The sequence below is a fragment of the Lycorma delicatula genome, chromosome 3, assembly GCF_047948215.1.
Source record: "Lycorma delicatula isolate Av1 chromosome 3, ASM4794821v1, whole genome shotgun sequence".
Classification (NCBI taxonomy): domain Eukaryota; kingdom Metazoa; phylum Arthropoda; class Insecta; order Hemiptera; family Fulgoridae; genus Lycorma; species Lycorma delicatula.
In genome coordinates, this window is record NC_134457.1 from 57,655,770 (window position 1) to 57,680,412 (window position 24,643).

The 24,643-nt window shown below is 29.4% G+C and overlaps 1 protein-coding gene across 1 annotated transcript in view; it reads right to left on the reverse strand.

Moving 5' to 3' along the window:
- ec (ubiquitin specific peptidase echinus) overlaps positions 1 to 5,296 on the reverse strand; it is a 277,997-nt gene extending 272,701 nt beyond the window's left edge. The window contains exon 1 of the mRNA XM_075359861.1: positions 5,037 to 5,296. The gene's annotated coding sequence lies outside the window, so the exon portion shown is untranslated. The remainder of the gene's footprint in view (positions 1 to 5,036) is intronic.
- Between the last annotated feature and the right edge of the window lie 19,347 nt (positions 5,297 to 24,643).

Sequence of the window (24,643 nt, forward strand, 5' to 3'; positions counted from 1 at the left end):
CGAAATCGCAAAAACTCACAACTCTACGGTAGTGAGCTTAAGTGATGGATAAAATTTTCTATCTAAAGAAAAGGACAGAGACGCTCTAACACGCAGAAACATTTGAAGGAGTAATGTGCTTGTATTTCAAAAAGACTTTAGCCGAAATCTTTATTTAATATAAACAATTAAATAACTGTCTTTCTGTAAGACAGCAAATAAAATGGGTCCGTTTTATTAAAAATTAAAGTAATTTTTTTTTTACACCGCCAGTATCCGCCTTTTAATTCAAGTATAAACACTAGGCTAGCTTACTTACAGTGCGGGTCTTATCAGATTGCGCCCAACATTTCCGAGTCAGCAACTGCTATGAGATTTATCGTTGACTACAATCTAGCTGATGATAAAATTGTGGAATAGGCATAGTGTAGTATAGATTCTATTAATGATTTATAAATTATATATGTAAAGTATATACAGAGTGTTCCTAAAATGGTGGGCTAACTATACTTTTTCGGATTCTACTTGTAAAACTAAACAAAATTAATCCGTAAGAAAAATGACAATTTCTCCTTCGTTCTCCCACTGTCCGTCATTTTGTTATTTTTATATAAAAATTTATATCTCAAGTTCGGATAGAGAAATCATGTTAATATTTGGTAAGCATCTTTGTAATAAAGTATTGAAATTAGCAAAAAATCAGGACTTAAATACCTCCCAAATTACAAAATGGCAGCCACGTTTATTTTTCAATCCTTTATATCTCCATAAATATAAGTTTTATCAAAATGTATGTTTTTTCTAAAATACTAAGCCTTTTATTTTGAACAAAATTACATTTTATTTTTTTAAATCGGTTAACAAATAGCCGAGTTATGGCAGAAAATTGATGTTGTAATTTTGTGTCTGTTTTCATGTCCACTTTACGTTCAATTCGATTAAACATTAATTATTTTTATTTATTGTTAATTCTAGTATTGTAAATTAGTATGAAATTAAGTAATAATTTTCTCACAATAAAATTTAATATTACATAATAATAAAACAATTTATATTAATTTTTTACTTTTGATTAATTTTACACAGCGACTATTACTGCTGATCATGTTAGCAATGTAAAAATGAAGCTTCTTTCAACAGGAATGGTGTTAAAAATATATCACAACCAGCATATCTGGAGCGACGAGAATCCTCATAGTACCTTCCAAAGTAGCCATCAACAAAGATTTTCCCTGAACATATAGGCAGGTATTTTTAATAACTATCTTTTGGGTCTTGTCATTCTACCAAATCACTTAAATGGAGAAAATTATTTTGTTCGTTTGGCTGAAAATCTACCACATTTTTTGGAAGACCTACCTTTACAATTAAGAGGAAATATGTGGTTTCACCACGATGGAGCTCCAGCACATTTCAGTCAGTCGGTATCAGATTTCCTTTGAAACTTTCCATGAAGAATGGGTAGGCCGCGGATGGCCAGTGCCCTGGCCTGCCCGATCATCTGACTTAAACCCTCTAGATTTCTACCTGTGGGGCGAATTGAAACATATTGTTTTTTCAACTCCAATACTCAACATTTAGGATCTTCAAAAAAAGGATCCAAAATGGATTTCAAGAAATTAGGAATAGTCACGGAATTTCTGAAAGGTTAGGACAAGCTCTCAGAAAAAGACTGGAGACTTTTGTAATTTCTAATGGTGAACACTCTGAACATCTCTAATAACTTTTAAATTGTTAACTGTTTATCTTAAAAAATATATATATATATATCTAATGTTCTACACCAATTAACGTAGGATATCACAGGTTTACTTTTTTTAATTTTTAGGTCTATTCTTGTGAAACTTAATTTGATACTAATTTACAATACTAGAATTAACAGTAAATAAAAACAATATTTTATCAAATATTTTTTTAAATGACTTTTAAATTAAACATCATATAAAAATGAAATTTTGATTTTTAGGAACTTTTGAAGTTTTTAGAACCTTTCTACATCCAATATTAAGGCCGCAAACCGCGAAAATTTACTACGCAAGCGCTGAGTACAGATTTAAAAAAAAAATTGAACAATGTTCTTGAAAATGTCTATTGAGATGGAACTTTTGGTTCCATAATTTGCGGATCGATAAATGGAGCTGTAGCTAAAAAATCATTACAATAAGTTCATCTCGGTGAAATGCTAATATTTATTTTCTTAAAATATTTCAGTAAAATACTTATTATTCTCACAAACATGAAGATATGAACGTGTCAAGGGTCCAGGAGGCAAACCCCCTGGCTAGATGGTCGGGGGAGCGAAGCGAGCCCTGACTGGGTAATAGATTTATATATGTAGATGTACAGATTTATATATGCAAATTAAATTAGTTGATTATATTAAATCAACTTTCAATATTGGGTAAATTACGCCAATATACAGCGAGAGGGAGAAGAGAGTGAGTAAGTGGGTGGAGGGCGTGAGGGAGGGAGTGAGGGGGAGAGAGAGAGACTGTAAATTTCAGTAGCACTTTTTTTAAAGATTATACTAACAGAATTCTTCGGTACTGCTAAGATTAATAGCACAGTTATTAAGCGAGACTACGAGATTAAACAATCACAGGATGGCGCCCTCTACATTTGAGTTACGCAGTTAATTCAAGATTATTAAATTAAATACTTCAATCCAGTTTACAATAAATTATAGAAGTATAGACTAAAAGTTTTAAGTTAGAATATGCTTTCAGTACAACTAAAAAATGGGATATAGTCTACCTAACTCCAATGCATTTGTATATTGATTCAATTGGAGAGAGAAGTTAAACAATCGATATATTTATTTTATAGCTGTTACTAACGTACATGTAGCATGAGCGAAACATACAATTCAGTATTATGAGGAAACTAAAACTTTACCTACCGGAGTGTTCCTTTATTTGTAACAAAAAAATTTCAATAACATGTTCTTTTTACTTCCTTGTACGAAGTAAAAGAAGAATTGTGATAGCGAAAAATTTCGGTTTTCAGATTTCAACGGTAATATCTATTTTGACTAGTTTCGGCGCGACGTCTGTACGCACATATGTATCTCGCATAACTCAAAAACGATTAGCCGTAGGATGTTGAAATTTTGGATTTAGTACTATTGTAATATCTAGTTGATTGCATCTCTCCCCTTTTGATTGCAATCGTCTGTGCCAAAAGTGTCCAAAAAAAAAACACCAAAATCAAACAAATTTGGATTTTGGACTTTTTCTTAACTGCAGTAAATCAGACTTGATTGAGTGCTTTTCAACAATATTATCATAAGTGGTACTAATTTTCATTAGTTCCAGAATTATAGTCAAATGAAATTTTAATTAATGAAATATTTGGATCTTACAAGGGAAGGGATATGGTTCGAATCAGACTTCATCTCTTTTCTTTAACTCTTTTTTAATTTAAATATATTGATTTATTAATAATTAATAACCTGTGATTATAAAATAATTTAAAATAAATAATTTTTAAAAAAATGAAAAAAATCAGAAGTTATTAGCAAAATAAAATTTTAAGTACTTTAAAAATGTGTATATGCAATTTAACAGGCATTATTACATATGTGTATAAGTAACACATTTGATGAAACATCGGATTTAATATTAATTGAATATTATAATTTAAAATCACATTATTTTTGGATTTTCTACTTTAATTTGTGTTTAATTTTATTTAGTTATTATGGAAATTCTGTTTAATTTTATCTACAATAAAGTTAACTACTAGTGACTGAAAAATAGACCCTCACAAGAACAAAAATATACACTGAAGCTACATGCCCGATCTTTAACAACTTGCAAAAAATTCTTATCTTTTATTTCATTACTCCTCTGAGATTGCTTGACAATATTCTCCCAAGTCGGAGTTAATCATCAATTTGTTTTTTGTTGCCAATCATTCAATCTCTCTTTGGTTTTTTATAATTCTTCTGATCTTAATTTGTGTACATGTTTTCTAGTTTTCAAATCTCTCTTGATATTCATTATCCTCTCCTAATCTTTTAATTCTTCCTTGGTTTTAACATTTTCTTCCTCTTTATATTTATCATCTTCTCTTAATTTTTTTATTCTTCCCTTGTTCTTAACATTTTCTTCCTGTTCATATTCATATCTTGTCGTTTTTTTGAAATATATTTCTTCATGTTATCTTTCTTTTTCCTGTATGACTGTTTCTTTTTCATTTCTAATTATTAACCAAATAATCCAATAACAAAACTGAATATTTTTTATCGTAAGGTCTTTTTTTTTCCTGTTTAGCCTCCGGTAACTACTGTTTAGATAATTCTTCAGAGGATGAATGAGGATGATATGTATGAGTGTAAATGAAGTGTAGTCTTGTACATTCTCAGTTCGACCGTTCCTGAGATGTGTGGTTAATTGAAACCCAATCACCAAAGAACACCGGTATCCACGATCTAGTATTCAAATTCTTGTAAAAATAACTGGCTTTACTAGGACTTGAACGCTGTAACTCTCGACTTCCAAATCAGCTGATTTGGGAAGACGCGTTAACCACTAGAGCAACCCGGTGGGTTATAGTAAGGTCGAAATTAACGTTTGTAACCAGTGTTCAGGAATTTACTAAACGCAATAGCTTAATAATTATCAACTTTTATTTATACGACACACCAGAAATCTGAAACTTTTGTTAACCAGCAACTCGTGAAGATACGAATAATACTGCTCTAGTAATACGAGTAATAAAGGGACTTTTACTCTATCCTAATATTTCATGTAAGATTGTTGAATTAATAATTATATAAATATTTGATGTTAATAAAAACTAATATTTCAGCAATAGTGTAACTGTCCCCTTCATTAAAGAATTGGAGGATCGTATCACATTTCAAATGAAATAAGTTTAAATGAGGTGCAGCAAAAAATGTGTATAGTAATTTAATAGGCGTACAAGGAAGTCATGTGGTGTCCACATCAGATTTTTTATACATAGGTTTTAAGTTATTAATCGGTATACTATATTATAACAATAATCAACATTAGATTAGATTAAATTTTTACGAAATTACAAAGTAAACTAACCTGTGAAAATGTAATCCAGCGGCTTTCCGTCTTAAAAACAATTTAAAAAATCTATTCACAGTTTTTCTTTTAATTGTCACAGATTACATTAAAAAGACAATAAAATTCGCAGTACACATCATTAATAGTTTATTAATTTAATATAACAATCAAAGCACGCGAAGCGATACTAATAAATGTAATAATAATAAACAGCAGTAAAACGCCAGCGCATGGAGAACACACTCAAGACAAGCGGACAAACACACGACCTCGCTCGCTTGTAACATACGTCAGACGCTGCGCCAGGTAACCGAGCCCCAAACCCACACGACAACGCACTCTCCTACTCTCCTTCAGATATCCCCACCATTTTACAAGTTTGTTTACAATCTCAGCGTCTACCTCAAAAAGACTCTGCATCAACTCGGTTATGTTTTTGTTATATCTTTCTCTCTCGTCCGGTTTCATATACTCTGTTTGATCATGATACCGGTACGATTATATAACAGGGTATACAAACAGAATTCTTCATAAAAAATTATATTCGTATTTTTTACATTAGGATTTATAATCTATATTACAATGAGTACTGTTAACAACTTTAAATAAAGAGTAACCGACACAAGATACACACTTATGATTTGTAAAAACAGTTTATTTAGATACGAGAACAACAAAAATAAAAATATAGTTTCTGGATTAGATTTCATAAAACACAAATGATTCGGATCATTTATTTCTTATATTAATTAAGAAAATATGTGATGAAAACCGATTTTATTTGAAGTTAAGCTTTAACTCCCTACCCCCTGAAAAAGACTGATTTGCATTCAGTTCCATATTCATTACATCGAGTTTAATTGCTTTTTGTCACACCTATTAAGTGTTTTTCTAGGAAGTTTCTTGTGTTTGTAAAACATTATACGCTAAATTCACGGGATAGTTAATTTAAAATTTAACGTTCACAGAATCTGAAGTGACGCTATGATCTGAAGTGAAAAATAACCGTATCATAAAGTTTCTTATGCCGATTAGTGGTAAATATTGTTATGTCTTATGAGGATAAAGAATTTTTATAAAATCAAAGTTCTCTTAAATCTTTTTACAAACAAACATAATGTATTTCAATTTTAAAAGGCGGGTGGTTGATTTTAAAAAAATATATTATATAATTTATGTATGCAATGTAGGTGAAAAATTCATTTTAATAAGGTTTTCTCTAAAATGCCTTAAAATAAAATCTAAACTGGTTTTTTCGTGATATACCCCTTAAGAAATTCTGAAAAAAAGGGATTAGATAAAAAAAAGTTTAATACTAGGAATGAATACTTTCTCGACGTAGCACCAAATAATTTGAATTTAAAGGTCATGTAATCACAAAAGTGTCAATCAAGCTTTAGCAACCATTTACATTTCATTAGTGTTTAATGAATCAGTTAATAAATGTAGCAAGTGTTTGAATTTAATTAGGTAAACACAGAATGACAGACGTCAACTACTAATGGTATGCAATTGAACACCGATAAATGTGCATTTATTTTAGTCTTGTTCGTCTATTTATCGAACTATTTAGTTCAAAACAAATGAAGTGTAACTAATTATTTACACAATTCGAGAATATTTTCATTCTAGTAACTTTTACGGATGATTTAAAGAATAAATTAACCGAAAATAAGTGTATTTGGTTTTCAGTGGTAGCGGTTATAAATATATCTGTATTCATTCCTACAAATCTTTCATATTAATAAAACTTATGCGTCGCCTTAGTTATAAATTATTTTATAATTATTATAGTCTTAAGACTATTATTATTATTATTAAAAAACAAAATTGAGGGATCTTTAAATATTATATTAACCACAAATTCGGCTGGATTTTAAGCGACTAGACAAAACTTTTAGACGGACCTGTCCTTGATCAGCCTGTTTAAACTTTACGCACATATATAGCTATAATTTCTGTTACATAATCATTATTTCGTTCTGACAGGAGAAAAAAGTAAGTTAATTTTTTCTATAAATGGAGTAGGTTTTTGATAATTTTTATTCATAATATAAAAAATTTTATTTATATAAATCAACGTCTTAGTAGTAGTCTATATATTTCCGTAGTAGTCAATATATATATATATATATATATATATATATATATATATATATATATGTTATTTATTTAGAACATTATACATAAATGAACATTTTAATAATTTAACAGTGTACATATAATATAAAAATATTTAAAAAATCATCATATCAAATTCTCACGTATCACTCATAGAAATCGTTATAATTTTGGTTAAAAGATTCATTATTAATTTATTAAAATTCACCCGGAAATCTCGGGTTTGAATCCCGGTCAAGCATGGTATTTTCCAAATTATAAGGTGAATTATTAAAAAAAAAGAAGATTCTTAGATTTTATCATTGTTTTGAATTAAAAATGAAAATTTTTCTTAAAAATTCTAAATTATGAAGTGCTTTCTCAATATCTACAAATATCGATGTGATAATCGGCCCCAACTTTCAGAATTTAGTACGCTGACGATAATATTTATTGAAGTATTTAACTCGTAATTTTCAAAGGAAACAAAATTACCTACAAGTGTTCCGCTGTTAAATATGTACCTTATACATAATTATAAATAACTTAAACATTTTTTTTTGTGTGAAAAACTGATTCTAAAATTTTAGTTTATTTTAAAAGAAAAAAACGTACAGAACCAAATTAAAACAGGTTTTTACTGGTATTGGGATGTTCATTCTTGACCTAATCATTAACTATGTAGAAAATAGATTAAAAATAATAAAGGGAACCTCTTTAAGTAAGGAATATCAACAAATTTAACATAAATTATTATAAAAAATCTACTTCCGATTGTAAGCTGTAATAAGGTTTCTTGCCATTAAAATTCCCAAAAGTAAACAGACCCTACGATAGTTATAAGATAGAAAATTCATTTGTTTCGAATAAAAAATATTTGATTATTTACAATTTAATTAATTAATTAAACTATTATTTGATTTGAATGACATAAAATCAGTCACCTGTTTTTATGAAACAAAAGAAATTAACTTAAACTTAATTGTAAATAATAGTTTTAAAAAAAATACTTAAGCTTATGAAAGATTAATATTAGAGAGAATTCTGCATTAAAAATGTGTAACAAACAACAAAACATTAAAAAATTATTAAGGACTGCAGTCTATTTGCTTCGAAACAAATCATTTCAAACAAATTAAAAATATTTTCGGTATATCATTCTTCTACTTTTACAAATCATATAGCATTTATTTTATTTATGTAATACACTAATGTAAACAGTTCGACAAACCTGAACAAGTTAAATTTCAGTGATAAAATTTTATAAATACAAAAAAACACCATTCCTAAATCTTCCATGTTTTTTTTTCTATTATAGATCTCTATATATAGATACCAACATGATATTACGAACTCATACCGCGAGAATAAATAGCTGTTGAGCAAGCAACCTATTGTATTCTTTGTTGTACAAAAAGCATATTACACAGTTTCATATGAAATAATGCAACTACGTAGTGATGTTCAGAGAGCGATAATTTGATGACACCAGTAGCTATCTTAGAAATGTGATACTGATGTCTACATAAAATCACGATGCAAGGAGATTTGATTCCGTGAGTATGTTGATGACGATATAAACCAAACCAGTACTACATTTTATATTATATAATATGATGTATTATTCTTTTCTTTTTTTTTATACGTAGAATCCTCATTAGTACAGCGTATTAATTACTGACGTAAATTATGCAGAAAATGTGATATAAATATGTTTAAAATCTCATAAAATGAACTACAGCAGTTAATGTGAGATTTATGAAATATATTTAGATTGAAAAAAACTAGGGATGGAAAAAACGAATTATTATAATTTATACTTAAATTACATAAATATTAAAATATTTGAAAAAATTAAAATATGAATGCAAAAAAAACTTTTTCGTTTGGTTTTAAGAGGGCCATTTTCTTAAGAATAATAATCCAAAACTTGTTAGATGTTAGCACGTACACGTTATCTTATTTTATAGAAATTACGACAATGTATGATAAAATAACGAATTTAAAGCTTAAGACCGTTTATTAACTGGTCGTAGATGGATAATTAAGATATACGCTCCATCGCGATAACTATCTATATTAATACAACATTTATTATACTAAAATTTACCTACTTTAGCGCAAGTGAGAAAATTAACTATCTTTATACTTAGCTAGTTAATTATTTTTGTATTTACGTAATCGTTCTTCACTTGTCCACGGCCTGGCTTCTGCAAGTGGTTTTTACCAAATGAAATGATTTATTGTACAGAGTAATGTATTTAACAGATTAATATACATATTTTTTTAATTTAATTTAATGAATAAACATAATAAAAAAACATAATAAATAAATAAAAATTTAAAAAATAATAATATAATGTAAAATATATATTTATTTTTAAAATAATTTTATTTTTAAAAATAATACAATTTTCTCTATACTTAGTTACTGGCGTAGTTGAATACACCCAATCCTGATCACGGTTTGTTAAAAATTGATTTACCGTAAGATTACAAACTTACATTATAAAAAAAATTTGCCAAGCTTCAACTTCACATTTAGAATTTTTTTTTTTTATTATAACGACACAGCAACTTTACAATCTGTCAGCAAAATAATTTAACAATAAGTAAATAAGATGTATTTGAACTAACATTAACTTACCACAGATCTAGCGGATTATAACTTAATAATGAAGTAGAAGAGCACTCCGTACGACCAGACTATAAAATCACCTAATTGAAACGATAAGTAAGCCAAGAATATTGTTCCTTAACAATCTTAAAAAATCACTGATCGTGTTATTTAATAAATTGACCACCAAATAATTCGGGTGCCGATTCAAACGATTTTGATACCGTAGGCTGACCAGAGAAATTTCCTGCCGAACGGTTCGCTACGTAAGGTCTTTATATATAAGGCTGTTACTGATGTACCAGGGTATGTTGAACATTTTCTGCAGTGTTTTTGTTTCGTAGTGTTAAGTATGTCAATACTGGAGTTGCACGCTGTACCCCAAAATTCAAGCCCGTAAATCCAAACAGGTTTCAAAATGGATTTATAAATCAATAATTTACTTTCTGCTGAAAGCCGAAAACTATGCCCTACCAGCCAATAAATGTGTTTAAACTTTTATCCGTTTAGAAGTGATATGTTTCGCCCAAGTAACTCGTCGATCAAGATGAAAACCCAAATATTAAAAACATCTCATCGAAAAAATTTTAATTTCGTCAATTTTATCAACACTGCTTCTAAACGGAAATTTAAGAAAAAACTCCTTAGTGAATATTTTTTTAATATTAAGCTAAAATATGTATATTAATATGCTAGTTATGAATATTAATTAGTAAGCACAATTAACAAAGATAAATATATTGACTGGTAACATGCACAGTTTTCACTGTGAGTAACGTATGCCCAGTTATGTAAAGCTGTAATGAGAACTATATATATATATATATGAAATTCGACGTGAATATGGAAAAGAGCCACCATATGAAAATAATATACGACGTTGGTTCAAACAATTCGAAGAAACTGGATCTGTTCTCAAGCAAAAATCGACTGGCAGACTACGAGTGACAGACGAAACTATTGAATGAATCAGACAATCTGCAATCAGAAGTCCTAACAAATTCATCTCTCGTCGAAGCCTCGAGCTAGACATTCCAAAAAAAGTTCACAAAGTTTTACAAAAAAAAAATTACACGCATATAAAATCCAACTACTTCAGAAATTGAAAACCTGATGAAAGAGAAAAATGTTTCAATTTCGTTGTTGAAATTTTCCACAAAATTAATGAAAACGAATCATTTTTAGAAGATATAATTTTTACGGATAAATCTACATTTCATATTAAAGGACACCATTCACAAATATGGGAATCTGAAAAACCACATGCAATTTTTGAGAAACGACGCGACACGTCTAAAGTTAATGTTTGGCATGGTATTATGAAAATTCGTGTAATCGGGCTTTTTTTTCGCTAAAAAGATTATTAATGGAAATGTTTATCTCATTATGTTAAACAATTACTGTTTTCCTCAACTGGATGAACTAGAAAACATACAACGAATTCATTTCCAACAACATGGCGCACTCCCGCACTTTGATAGATTCATCAGGCAGACTTTGAACGGAAAATTTACACATCGATGGATAGGCCGACAAGGACCTATACCCTGGCCTCCAAGAAGTCCAGATCTGACACTATGAGATTTTTTCTAGAGGGGATATATAAAAAAAATTGTTTATTCGCAAAAAAATACGCGACTTACGTCACTTAAAGAAAAGGATTAATGAAGCAATTGTAACACAACCAGAAGATATGTTAATTCGGGTATGGGCAGAACTGAGTATCGATTGGACATTGCCGAGCGACTAATGGTGTACACATTGAAATTTATTAGTTATGTAAAAAAACTGTTAGAAACAAATTTGATAAATAAATATCAACTGTTAGGTATTTTTGTTTCCGTTTAATCCATATTCAAACCCCACCATGCTTTTATGAAGATTCTTATTTAGATATAAAATGTGTGTGCTTAAGACTGCATGGCAGAAGTGAAATTTTCTACGGCGATCATAATCGTTATTATATTAATGATCTTAATATTATTGATGACATTACTCGGAAAAATCAGGAACAAGGTATAAATTAATATTATATACATATTTTTTGTTGTTTCAAATTTCTATTTACAATTGGTTACAAATATTTTTTTGTACCTTAAGTAAATTATATTACATTAAATTACAAAAAGGCATTCCCATTGAGATCCCTTAAAAATTACACACTAGTGCTATGAACTTTTGAGGGAAGAACGTAGAATGTACAATAGAAAACAAACAAGACTGTCAAAAATGGCAGATTGATGAAACACTTAGAAAAGAAAAAATAAACCAAAAAGAAAAAAAGTTAACAATTAATGTGAAAACAGAAAAAAAGACGAAAAGAGTTTAATTACACTGTAGGTTTACTTAGGTCCAGAACGTGTAGCCCCTTAAGTCTTCTAACATCCTCACTATTATCCAGAAGGTTTACAGCTAAGTGGTTAACGTAGCGATTTAGCCGAAGTTCATGTTTCAAACTGAAACGCTGTATTTTTTCCTTGACGTACCGTAGATTCAAATATTCGCGGATTTCACTGTTTTTAGTAAACAACGGCGGCCCATCTATACTCTTCGCTAGTTAGTTCTGAAACCACTGTATGATTCCAAATTTTGTCTTGCTTGCCGTGCCTCATAATTGGACGCCATGTATCCCTACTGGTTTCAAATACTCCCGAGTATAAAAGTAGTTTTATTAATCAAAGATTACTCAGACCTTTTGCCCAGCAACCAGTACATTCCTTGAACTTCATGCGTTAAGTTGCTTTCTCTTCTCCCTCATATGAACATTCCACGTCAAACGACGTTCCAGATGAAGACCCAGATACCTTTCAGACACTTTCAGTATGCGGAATTAGAATGCCATCAAGATGAACCCGTGAGCTTCTCAATACGAATGTCTCATTGCTCGACTTAGCTTCTTCTTTTTTTTTTTTAAAGAGGTGGATGAACCCCATTTTTGGGCGCCCAAGCAGTGTCGGGCTCGCTAACAGGTTTCGCCAGTTACAACCAAGGACGTATGTATACCTGTGGACTACCGACTTAACCTCCACCCCTGGCTTCCCTCTTCCTGGGACTGCTTATAAAAACATTTCATCAGAAATAAGCTCGACTTAGCTTAATTAATCTTTATCTTTCATGTACCTAGCCAGCTGCTGACTAGATTTAATCGATGTCTCCAGAACATTTCAGTAGACACCATCAGTTTTTCTTCAACCTAGTTGCGATAAGAACCCCAGTCAGTCTTGTTGTTGTGGAGGGTAGGCGATGTCTCATCACCAACGTACTGATTGTCAGCAGAACAGCTGAGTGGCCAGATATCGAGTCGTAGCTATTTTCTACCTTTGTATATAACTTTATATGTATATATAATTATTTATTTTTAATTATAATCATTAGATCTAAAATGTATGGATTTATAACTACGTAAAAATTATTCCGTTGAATATTAATTTTGTAAATCAATATTTTCTTCAATATTATCATAATCTAAGAATGAAACAACAGGGGTGTGGAAAACTAAAACATGAGATAAATAATTGTAATTGAGATTTGTCTAAATACAAAAAAAAAAAAAACACCTCCGTCAATTGTAGTTCCAAATTTTGTTGTACCCTCATTTCATCATTCAACATATTTCAATTTAATGTGGTTTTTAAGAAATCGATTAAAGGCTTCGATATTTCTTTTGAGAAATCCACATTAAAATCCCCAGTCAAAATCATTGGTAATTGATCCGACTGATCAAAGCAGACCCTGCTCTTATATAAATGAAAAAATTCGATGATTTTTATCTATATTTTGTTTAGGTGATGTGTAAATAACAACCATTATTATTATTATTAGCTGATTATTAGTCCATTATCCTCGCTTGGCTAAACTCCCCTCCCCTTAATTTACCGGAATGATAGTTTCACCTCGGAAACTGACGTATCAGATTTATTCACTACCCAGCAGACTGTTTCCTGCGCTCGGCTAAACTCGGCTCGCCCGAGTTTACACAAATGAGCGTTTCACTTCTGAGCCTGATGGACCAGACTTTTTCAATGCCTATCCAAAACTGCGCGACGTGCATTTTTAAGTTAAAAAATTAAAAAATAGGTAGGAACGATTTAGTATTCAGGAGACGGAAGAGGAGAATACAAGAGTTGAAAATGAGCGAAAGAACCAAAGAGGAAACTGCAATACCAAGATTAAAAAACAGAAAAATTAAATCACTTTGTGATCGCTCTTCAGCTGTCCACAAGCCTGGCTTCTGCTAGTGGTTTTTATCAAATGAAATAAGGATTTTTTACTTTGAGTAATGTATTTATGAGGTCAATATTTTTCTTTTTTATAAATTTTATTACTTACTGTATTTATTTTTATTAGTGTACTTATTTCTTCTTAGTGTATTTAATGTGTGTGTGTGTATATATATATATATATATATATATATATATATATGTATTATATACATTTTATAAATACAAATGAAATCAGCTTTTAGATAAAAAGCTAATTTCTACAGTACATTAGACATAATTTGATTTCGATGGATGTAGATAGAAATATAGACCTGCAAGACAATGTGATCACTTTTTCTCCTTTTTAAAGGATAATTAACTAGATAAGTATAAACTGGTAAGATATATTCAGTAGTTAATTAATAATATATCAGACGAATGGCATCGGAATAAGAAAACATTACAGAAATCACATAATTTGTGTCAGTTGGAAAAAGGTGTTTTTTTGTTTTTGTTTGAATATAAAACAATGAATGACTATAATAACACATTGCTATTTTAAATAAAAAGTATGCAAATGTTATTAAAAAAAAATAATAATAATAATAGTACTCTAAATTAGGTTTTCGTGATCATAAGAATTCTTTCAAATCACACATATAATTACAATGTAAAAGGACTGATAGCTTGAGGCTATTTATTAACTGGTCGTAAGTAGTAGTATTATAGGTTTAAATTCCATGAGGATATCTATTAATACAACATCTATCAAACTAAAGTGTACCTACTTTAGTACAAAGGGGAAAATTAATCATAATTAAACGCTTTAGAATTTTTATCTAACAGTAAAGAATTCGACAATACGAAATCATTTATAAATCTCTATATTTTTCCACAGTGATGATACTCTAATGTCCAGTAACATTATAATTTTCTATTTCGTGTCTTTTTTTTACAAGACTCAAATCTGCATTGAAAGATTCATTAAATAATTTTTTACAATTATTTTGGTGTGGAAGAAAAGTACTATTACAAAGTAATCCTTAATTTGGGCAACGGAGATAAAGGAAAGCGATTTTTTAATTTTTGATCTAGATAGAAACTGATAATTAGAAATGGAAAATAAAACTTATCTAATACTGAATTAACATTCCTCTTTGATTAATACTAGAACTAGAAGTCGTACTGTACACAATTTATGATAAATGCTCCGATAAAACTTCAAGCTTAGCTCCTGGATTGTATAAGTGAAGAAAGACCGTGGGGAAAGGGAAAAATATTTTAAAATTTTGAAAAAAGGAGTGCTTTAAGTAAAAAGTCTTGAAAATAATCGCAATAATTTAAGATAGCTCCTAACATTAGGTATTATAGTAAATGTTTTAATAACATTTTTAATTAGTAAAAGTGTTGGGCAAGGAGAACTTAATGAAAAGAACAAAAATATAGTAACGCGAGCAACATTAGATTAATCAAGACAAGAAATCACACTTTTATTTTCCTTAGTAATGTTTAGATCGATTCCTCATTCTTTCTGGGTTACAAGATCAACCCACGGGGTTGGTCTAGTGGTGAACGCGTCTTCCCAAATCAGCTGATTTGGAAATCGAGAGTTCCAACGTTCAATTCCTAGTAAAGGCAGTTACTTTTATACGGATTTGAATTCTAGGAAGTGGATACCGCTGTTCTTTGGTGGTTGGGTTTCAATTAATCACACATTTCAGGAATGGTCGAACTGAGACTATACAAGACTACACTTCATTTACAACACTCATACATATCATCCTCATTCATCCTCTGAAGTAATGCCTGAACGGTAATTCCCGGAGGCTTAACAGGAAAAAGAAAGAAAGCATTACAAGATCACGTCCTCAGAATTCTGTATAAGAACCAAACTGAACTAAAAAATGTTTAGCTAAGTCCCTATTGAAGGGTTACTTGTAAGAGTAAATTCGATATCACACAAAAACTTACATTTCTATCACATTAAATAGATACATCAAAGAGTATTTTGTAACAGCAGTTGACTACTTTATTCTTTTACTTAACTTATTTTACATTAAAATATCTGATGTGGACACCACATAACTTCCTCATACGCCTATTAAATTACATATACACATTTTTAAAAGTACATAAAATTTTATTTCACTTTTAACTTCAGATTTTTTCATATTTTTTTTATTGTTATTATTGAATTATTATTTACTGTAAATTTTTTTTACAATCAACAGTTAATAATAATTAATAAACCAATTTATTTAAATTAAAAAAAAAGTTAAAAAAAGGAAATGAAGCCGGGAAATCGAATCAATATGCCTTCCCCTTGTATGATCCAAATATCTCATTAATTAAAATTTTATTTTACTATAACTCTGGAACCAGTGAAAATAGATACCACTTATGATATATCGTTAAAAAGCTCTCAATGAGGACTATTGGTGCAGTTAAGAAAAATATAATTTTTTTGGATTTTGTTTTTTTTTGGACACTTTTGGTCCAATCGATTGTAATCAAAAGGGGAGGTGCACAATTAGATGTTACAACAGTCCTAAATCCAAAATTTTAACATTCTACGGCTAATCGTTTTTGAGTTATGCGAGATACATACGTACGTACAGACGTCACGCCGAAACTAGTCAAAATGGATTCAGGGATGGTCAAATTGGATATTTCCGTTGAAATCTGAAAACCGAAATTTTTCGCGATTAGAATACTTTTTTGTACTTCGTACAAAGAAGTAAAAACTTATTATTTTTTTGTTAAAATCTCTTTCTCTTCTTTTGTTGTTGAAACGTATTTGATTGATTAATGCCAATGAGAATAATGGTAATTTTATTGATTTAAACGATGCAGAACTAATTACTTTTCTTAAATATATTATAAAGTAAAAATACTTACAGTTTACAAGTAAATGAATGTATCACATATTTTTTAAATGAATAATAATGATGGTGTAATATATTATCGATAACTAGAATAAATGAAATAATAATTAAAATATGCATATTTTTCATAGGGAGTAATAAAAGTGAATTATGATGAAAACTATGCATCATTAAAAAAATAATTGTAATTAATAAACAATATATTCTTTTATTTCCAGGAAGAACAGAAACAAGCAAAACATATTATTTTTCTTTTGTTAGAATAAAAGTTTTATTTCAATACATTTTATAGAACAACTGATGAAGAAAAAATATGAACGCGTGCACACATCTGTATTTATAAATTATTAAAACAAACAAAATCATGATTTAGTCTGGACTGTTACATTACTCTTGTTGTTTGTAATTATATCGAAACCATCTGTTAGAGTAAAAAAAAAAAAGGAAGCAGAAACGACCATAAGAACTAAAAGCAAGTTTACAGGTAGGTAGATAGGCAGGCAGGTAGTGAGAGAGGTACCTGGCAGATATTGCTCGGATCGATTTACTGATTCAACATTTTTTTTGTTCACTCATCTACTAGAAGGATATGTTTTAGACATGCAATTCATGATTCTCTATATAAAAAAAAGGTAATAACAGTAAGAGTAATAATAGAAGAAAAATGCTTTATATTTTTAGATGTAAAAATAAAACCCATTAAATTCTAACTATATTTGTAAAAACAAAAAAAATAAATACAAAAATAGGTAGTTCTTTTTACGAGATATTTTTAAATTTTCAAGAAGATGAATTTAAGAATTTTTTTAGTAGTATTTTCTTCTTAATTTTTTTTTTAGATTATTAAGAAATACAAATTTACTTTTTACTAAGAAATTTAATTTAAATAGAAATTTAATTTACTAAGAAATTTGTATTTCTTAATAATCTAAAAAAAAAAAATTAAGAAGAAAATACTACTTAAAAAATTTTTAAATTCATCTTCTTGAAAATTTAAAAATAACTCGTAAAAAAGAACTACCTATTTTTGTATTTATTTTTTTTTTACTGCTTACCACTGAAAGATAGATACGAAAGGTATCGTTTATAATAAAAACGAAAGTGTTTATGAAAGTAAAATGCTGTTTATTTTTTAGGTCTTATTTCTGGTATCTTACCAGTCTTTATAATAGTTTTGAAACATGTGAAATATTTTAGGTAAAAGACATGTCAATCAGAATTACTTTCACAGAGATAAATGATAGTTATTTGTTAATATCAACAGAATGAGGGTGTAGAAGTTCTGAATTACAGAGTCGCTTGTAGAACTGAATATGTTGATTTGAAATAGTATACTTATCTTTGTTTCGGCGAAGAAACCCGTTTCACTCATGAGTATCTCTAATAAGATTGGTTTCGGTTCTTGTTATTCTTGAGAATGATTATTTCGTTTTCAGAATACGTTACTACTTGAGATTCAAGTCAGGTCGCCTGCAACCTTTGGTATTTATACTTAAATGGGTAATTTAATTATTTTGAATTAAAAAGAATTTTTTTATGTTTTATTTGTCCAATGAGTTAAAGACCCATTTAACTTGGATAACCATATTTTTATTATATCATATTTATTTTTTATTACTCTTTTTTAATAAAAAGCGGTTTTTATCAAATAAAATAATATCATTTTAACTCGCTAAAATGGTATTTAGAAATCTTATTATCTGTAAGATCAAATTCTATTATTTTATATTTATAAGATTATATTTTTCCATAACTAATAAAAAGAAATGTTTCTCTAAGAGACTTTCAAGTTCAAGTATCATTGTTTGGTTTAACACCTATCAACAAAAACAAATAAGCCATCAGTTCACTAATCGAGGGTCTATGTGAACTTAGCTTGAGTACTCTTAAGTTTTTTTTCTGTATAACCAATCAGGAATTAATGACTACTAATTCAAAATGGGCTTTCATTAATTCATGAATCTGATAGTAAAGAGTTTCCTATTTTGGCCTGAATTTATGATAACATCAACCCTCTTAAAAACTTATATGTAAAACTAAAATTTAATTTATGTTTTCACTTTACATTAAAAAATGGTTAAAATAATCATTGACATCTATTTTAATCTCATCAGCACCAAAAAAACTTATCAAATACAAATATTATCTTCAAAGCCAACGTTAGAGTAAATTTATCATTTATTCTGATACGATCATTATAATATGTAAATTTCTTGTTTCATTTTTACTTTCTCGGTTATATAGTTATACTGTTTACATATACATTACATACGATATATCAGTTATTTTATCAAACACAAAAAAAAGTTTTTTACCTCAATTTATTGGTTTTCACCGCAGATTTCTCAAAAACTACTCCACATACGGTTCTGGGACCTATTTTATTCGATTTTTCACGTCATCATTAGCAGTTCATGTGAACTGTATGAAAGGATAGGTCTAAACCAAACAATGATACTTTAATTGAAAGCTTCCCACTGCGTGGCACGTCAAGAAAATTTCCGTTCCAAAAGCCTCCTTCTCCCGTATCAGTAACGTTTGCCATGATGGTGACGATTTCGCAAAACGCACAAAGAAGTCATTCATAATGTTCTCCAATGTTTTTCCAGTGTGTGGACGTTCGTAGACTCACACACAAGCTAATAAACGCTCTTCGACGGTGAACGCACTCGTATCCGCCATGGTTCCTCATTTGACTACGTCTAAGACTATCCCATCACGTATGAACACACCGGACGATCCCCACCACGGCTTATCCTCACTTCCTTTTCCAGCAGCAATGAGCGATACCAACGGTGAGAATTAACAGCGGTAGAGTCCGATTACGCTGGAATTAATACATTATAAAGGGACTTCTACTGATGTTGAACTTGAAACAAGGTGTGGCTAAAGCCCACATCGCCAAAACATTCCAGAAACATCCTACAGGGATTTCCTAGTCATTTGAATTTTTAGTCAGGTTCGAAGATGTGCCTTGACCTCTTCAATCTCCTGACCTAAGTATGCGCGACTTCTTTTTGTGGGAGAATTTAAAGGAGTAAGTCTCCGTCGACAAACCTTGTTCATTAGACAAACTGAAGACACATATTCGTAGAGAGGTGCAGCAGATCACTCATGAGACATTGAAACGCGTGTTGGGAAGCTTCACCTATCGACTTGAAAACTACATTTTGGAAGACGGTCATTACCTTTCATATGTGATTTTTTTCTACGTAACACAAATGACATCCGTTTCCTTACCTATTTAAACCAAAGTAATAAAGTTTGGTGTATAATTAATTACCTGTGTAATGTTCATTCAAAAATTAGTACACTCCCCTGTGTCACTATATTTTTTAGTTTATATAATATTATTAACCTGTTTGAACACCTTCGTGAATATAAAACCTCAAATGGATTTTGAACAATGCTACGAGATAATATATCAATTTCATATGACGCTAAAAAATTTGATACAGATTTAATAATGAATTCATATAATTCAATACGATTATTAGTATAATAAATAAAAAGAATTCTTTTCATTTTACATAAAACAATAATAATAATATCTCTTTAATTGCTGCTACAGCATACAAACAAAGGCGTTCATAAATGTCCATAAAAATAATTCTGTCCATGATAATAATCTAAATAAGGTAAAGAGATAACAAATAAGACCTTAAAGATACATTATAAGAGAATAAAATTTATTACTTCAATGTTAAGAGAGTCTGACATTTAAAGGTTATGTTTGCTATATATTTATTTCCCGTACATTAATAACTAACTATAATACATTCTGAACAAAAGAAATATACTATAACTAACGTTAAGTAAACAATGTTGAGTACCACCTTTATTTTGCCTTAATTTTAATAACAAATTTGTACAGCCAAAGTAAAAAAAATAAAAAAAAAATTATTTTATACAGTTTATAACTACTATAAAAATAAAATTTCTACGAAATTCCTAAAATCAAAGTTATGCCTGCAAACACATATATTTTCTATATATATATATATATATATATATATATATATATATACACGAATTAATACCATAAACACGAATTTTTACTCCAATTCAGAAATTTTAAAATAAATAATTTAAGTTTTTTTCTGAAAAATAAAATGAAAATGATATACGTTGCAGACATATTTAAAAGTACCTATTTTAAATATAACTTGCACTATAAATAATTATCTATGTTACAAAATACAGTGTAAACAGAGCGATAAAAATGAATGACGATAAGAACACGGAAAACTGCTTGATGCCTCATATATTTAAAAGTAAAACAAATGGAAGAAGGTGAGAATGAGAGAAAAACATTCAACCGCTTGGCACTTAAACTTATAGAGGTAAAAATAAATTCTGAAGACCACTACTGATGGAAGACCACCACCGGACAAATTTGAAGGACAATCAGCCTGATATTAAATCCTATAACTTAAAAATTATATTTATAACTGTTTCAATTATTATTTATTTCTACAATTTTTATAGCTTTTGTTAACAACAAAAAAAAGAGGTGTTGCTAAAGAAGGCAAAAGATTCCACTTCAAACAAATAACGTTTACAAAACTTGTTGAAAATACTATGAGCTTAATTTATTTAATTAGGCACAATTTAAAAAAAAAATAGATTGTGTTTAGATCAAGTTAATTATAAATAAATTTATCAACGAACGAACAGTAATTTATTGAATTCAAAATGTATGTGTGTGAACACAAACATATTTGTCTCGGATTGTGATTTTGATTACGTATTCGGATTAAGCATCATTAGATGATTACAAAAATACACGAATGGCCGCGATCGGCCGTCGGGTTCACGTCAAAATGGCCGCCAAAATTAAATTTTTTTAATAATCATTTCGCAGTATAAGCTTGGTTAAAGTTGCAGGTTGGTTAAAACGCATTAATGTATTATTTAATAAAATATATAAATATCAATTTTGTAAATCATGTGTAAGCCATTATATAAAATGGCGAAAAAATTAGCTTTTAATGATTAAAAAAAAAAAAATTAAATATGCCATAAAATCGTCAAAACACGAGATAAATAAATTATATTAACTTAGCGCATGTAGCGTTAGTATAAGTCAAAGATAAGAAATTAATTAATAATTGAGAGAACAGTAATAATTATAAAAAATGTTCGTTCGAGAAAGTTTTACTACACTTTTCATTGATCACTGGTTTTATTAATGATGTAACTACATCCTTATCAACCGATTACAGATATCATACTTTTTCAAGTGAGAAATTAATTTTTTTAAAGTATGAGAAATACAATACTTATCTAGAATTCTAATCTGTAACTTTGCTTCCATTGCATGACCACTATAGTATTATAGTGGAATATTATAGCATATTCCACGGCGTATAGCAAAGAATGTTTCAAAAATACATATCTATTAAACCTGTGAATGAGATTTTTGTACAAATATAAAACAAAAAATATCTTCGAAAATGCTTTGTATTTTGTGTATTTATTTTTCATAGCAACTTATACAAAATAATTCATGTGTTACAAATAGGTTACGGGATTTTAATAAAATATGTATACAAATTTAAATTATCATTCATTACGAAAGAAAGACAGTGAAATTTTTTTTAATGTCAAAAAGGGTGCCTCTGTTAATTCTTAAATTATTAAAATCTTTTTGAAGTGAAAACTACTTAAGGCGCGTTGTGTCAGAATTTTTTGAACATACGAATTACATGGGGAAAAAAATCGCTGTTGACTCGTAATTAAAATCTGTAATGTAACGCTAGACGTTAAGCATATATACATGAAAGAGAAAAAGGCATCGAGCGAGAATATATATACGCATATATGAGTGTATAGTATATGTAGTAGCAGAGGATGGGAGGTGGGAGAAAAACTGCCGGTGATTGACAATAATTCTCCCTCACTATCGCTCATAATAATAAAAAAAAAAAAATTGTTTAAATTCAGTGCAAGTGTAACATATTATAATATTTATTGAGTTTGGATAACATACGTGAAGATTTAATTTATATGCATTAAAAAATTATTAAACTTGAAAATACTGTCGATAAAGATTGCTGTTTATTGTTAAAAAATTACTTCATATGAAATATTTTGGTCTTGCAATTCTGTGGGGGCGAATTTCGCTCGCGCTAGTATCTCGAGAACGGTGGCTGTAAAACACATGGGACTGGGATCTATCGGTCCGGGTGATCGCAAAGCACCCCTTCCGTAAGCCTTTCCAAATCGCGTTAAAAATGCTCTAGGAGGCACCGTTTTCGAGATACGGCCTTTTTTTATTTAACGAAGGATATGACTGAGAAATCCCGTTTCTTATGTAAAATATAAGTAAAATAACATCAGCTGTCAATAATTAGCTATCTCAACTATAAAAAATTCAACACCCGCTTTCGCTTTCAGCGAAAGCGGGTGTTGTGAATTATAAAAACCTACAAAAATTTTGAAGTTTGATCGTAAATAATGATCATTTTATACATTAAATAATGATCAATTGATATACATACACATCGCTGAAAATAAATGATGACCTACATCGTCATCATAAATTTAAAATTAATCATGCTGTTTGAAGTTAAAACATATGTTTTACTATGAATTTTTCAGTAAATCAAATGTTTCCACTTGTGAACACACATTCATCATTGAAAGTAGCCGTTCTTTAATGCATTCGAATAAACCCGTGAAAAGAGACGTGGAGGTTCAATAGCCAATTTCTTTGTTGGTTCTTTGTTATAATTTTGGGGACATCTCAAACCCTTGTTTTACTACGTATTTTGTTGTAAATCCACTCTTTCAGCGCTTAATCTTTAAAAAACATAATGTCGAGGATACCTAAGGAATTTTGGTCAATAAAACGATTAAACCATTGCCAAAAATTTAATCTTTTGGTACGATCTGTAGGTTTCAGTTCTTGAATGCACAATACTTTGTAGGGAAAAAGTTTTATTTTTTTTATTTACAGCTTTATGTGCGATAGCAAGTCCGATATCTTGCCAATGTGCTAACTTATGCATTGACTTTGATGGACTTTCGGCCATAGCATCCTAAATATCAAGCAGCTTCTGTTCGTTTAGTTCAGATGGTCTTCCACTTACATTACGTCTTCAACAAAGCCTATTGCTCGAAATGTTTAAATAAGAGTTCGAACTGCATTGGGATGAGGAACAAGAAAGAGTATTTGAAAACTTTTCAGAAAACTTGAGTTTCACTAAATCGATATATTTATCACCTTCGCAAAAGACGTACTCAACGAGAAAAAGGCGTCCCTCTATCGAAAGGACCATTACATTTCTCGCAATTATTGATACCGATAAACCAAACAACACGAAAAGAAACGAAGCACGTTTAATCACAACTCAGCAATTGACGTTTATTATTGAGCAACGCCCAATAATCTCATACGGTAACCAACCTAACGTCGAAAGCAGAATGCGCCATGTAATTCTAAAGTATACTGCACAGCGACTTTTCAAACGCTCTGTATTAAGTTCAGTACATGTTTACAAAGTTATCTTACAATTTAATAAAAAAATTGCGTCCAAATTCTTCCTATTTCATAAAAATGGAAAAATCTTATATTTATTGCATATTTTTTAATCTAATTTTTTTCTATCTTCCTAAGCATAGTACGTAGTAGTGTAAGTAGTCCAAAACGGATATTTTGAGGGGAATATTGGAGGTGGAGGAGCGAGCAATGTCTAAAAATACTGATTTTCTTGAACTTTTTAAAACATTTTACATGTATCATAATTTTTCCACTGTATAAGAATAAATAACCATTGGCAAGAAAGTATATCAATTTTGTTGTTAACTTGTTTTAAG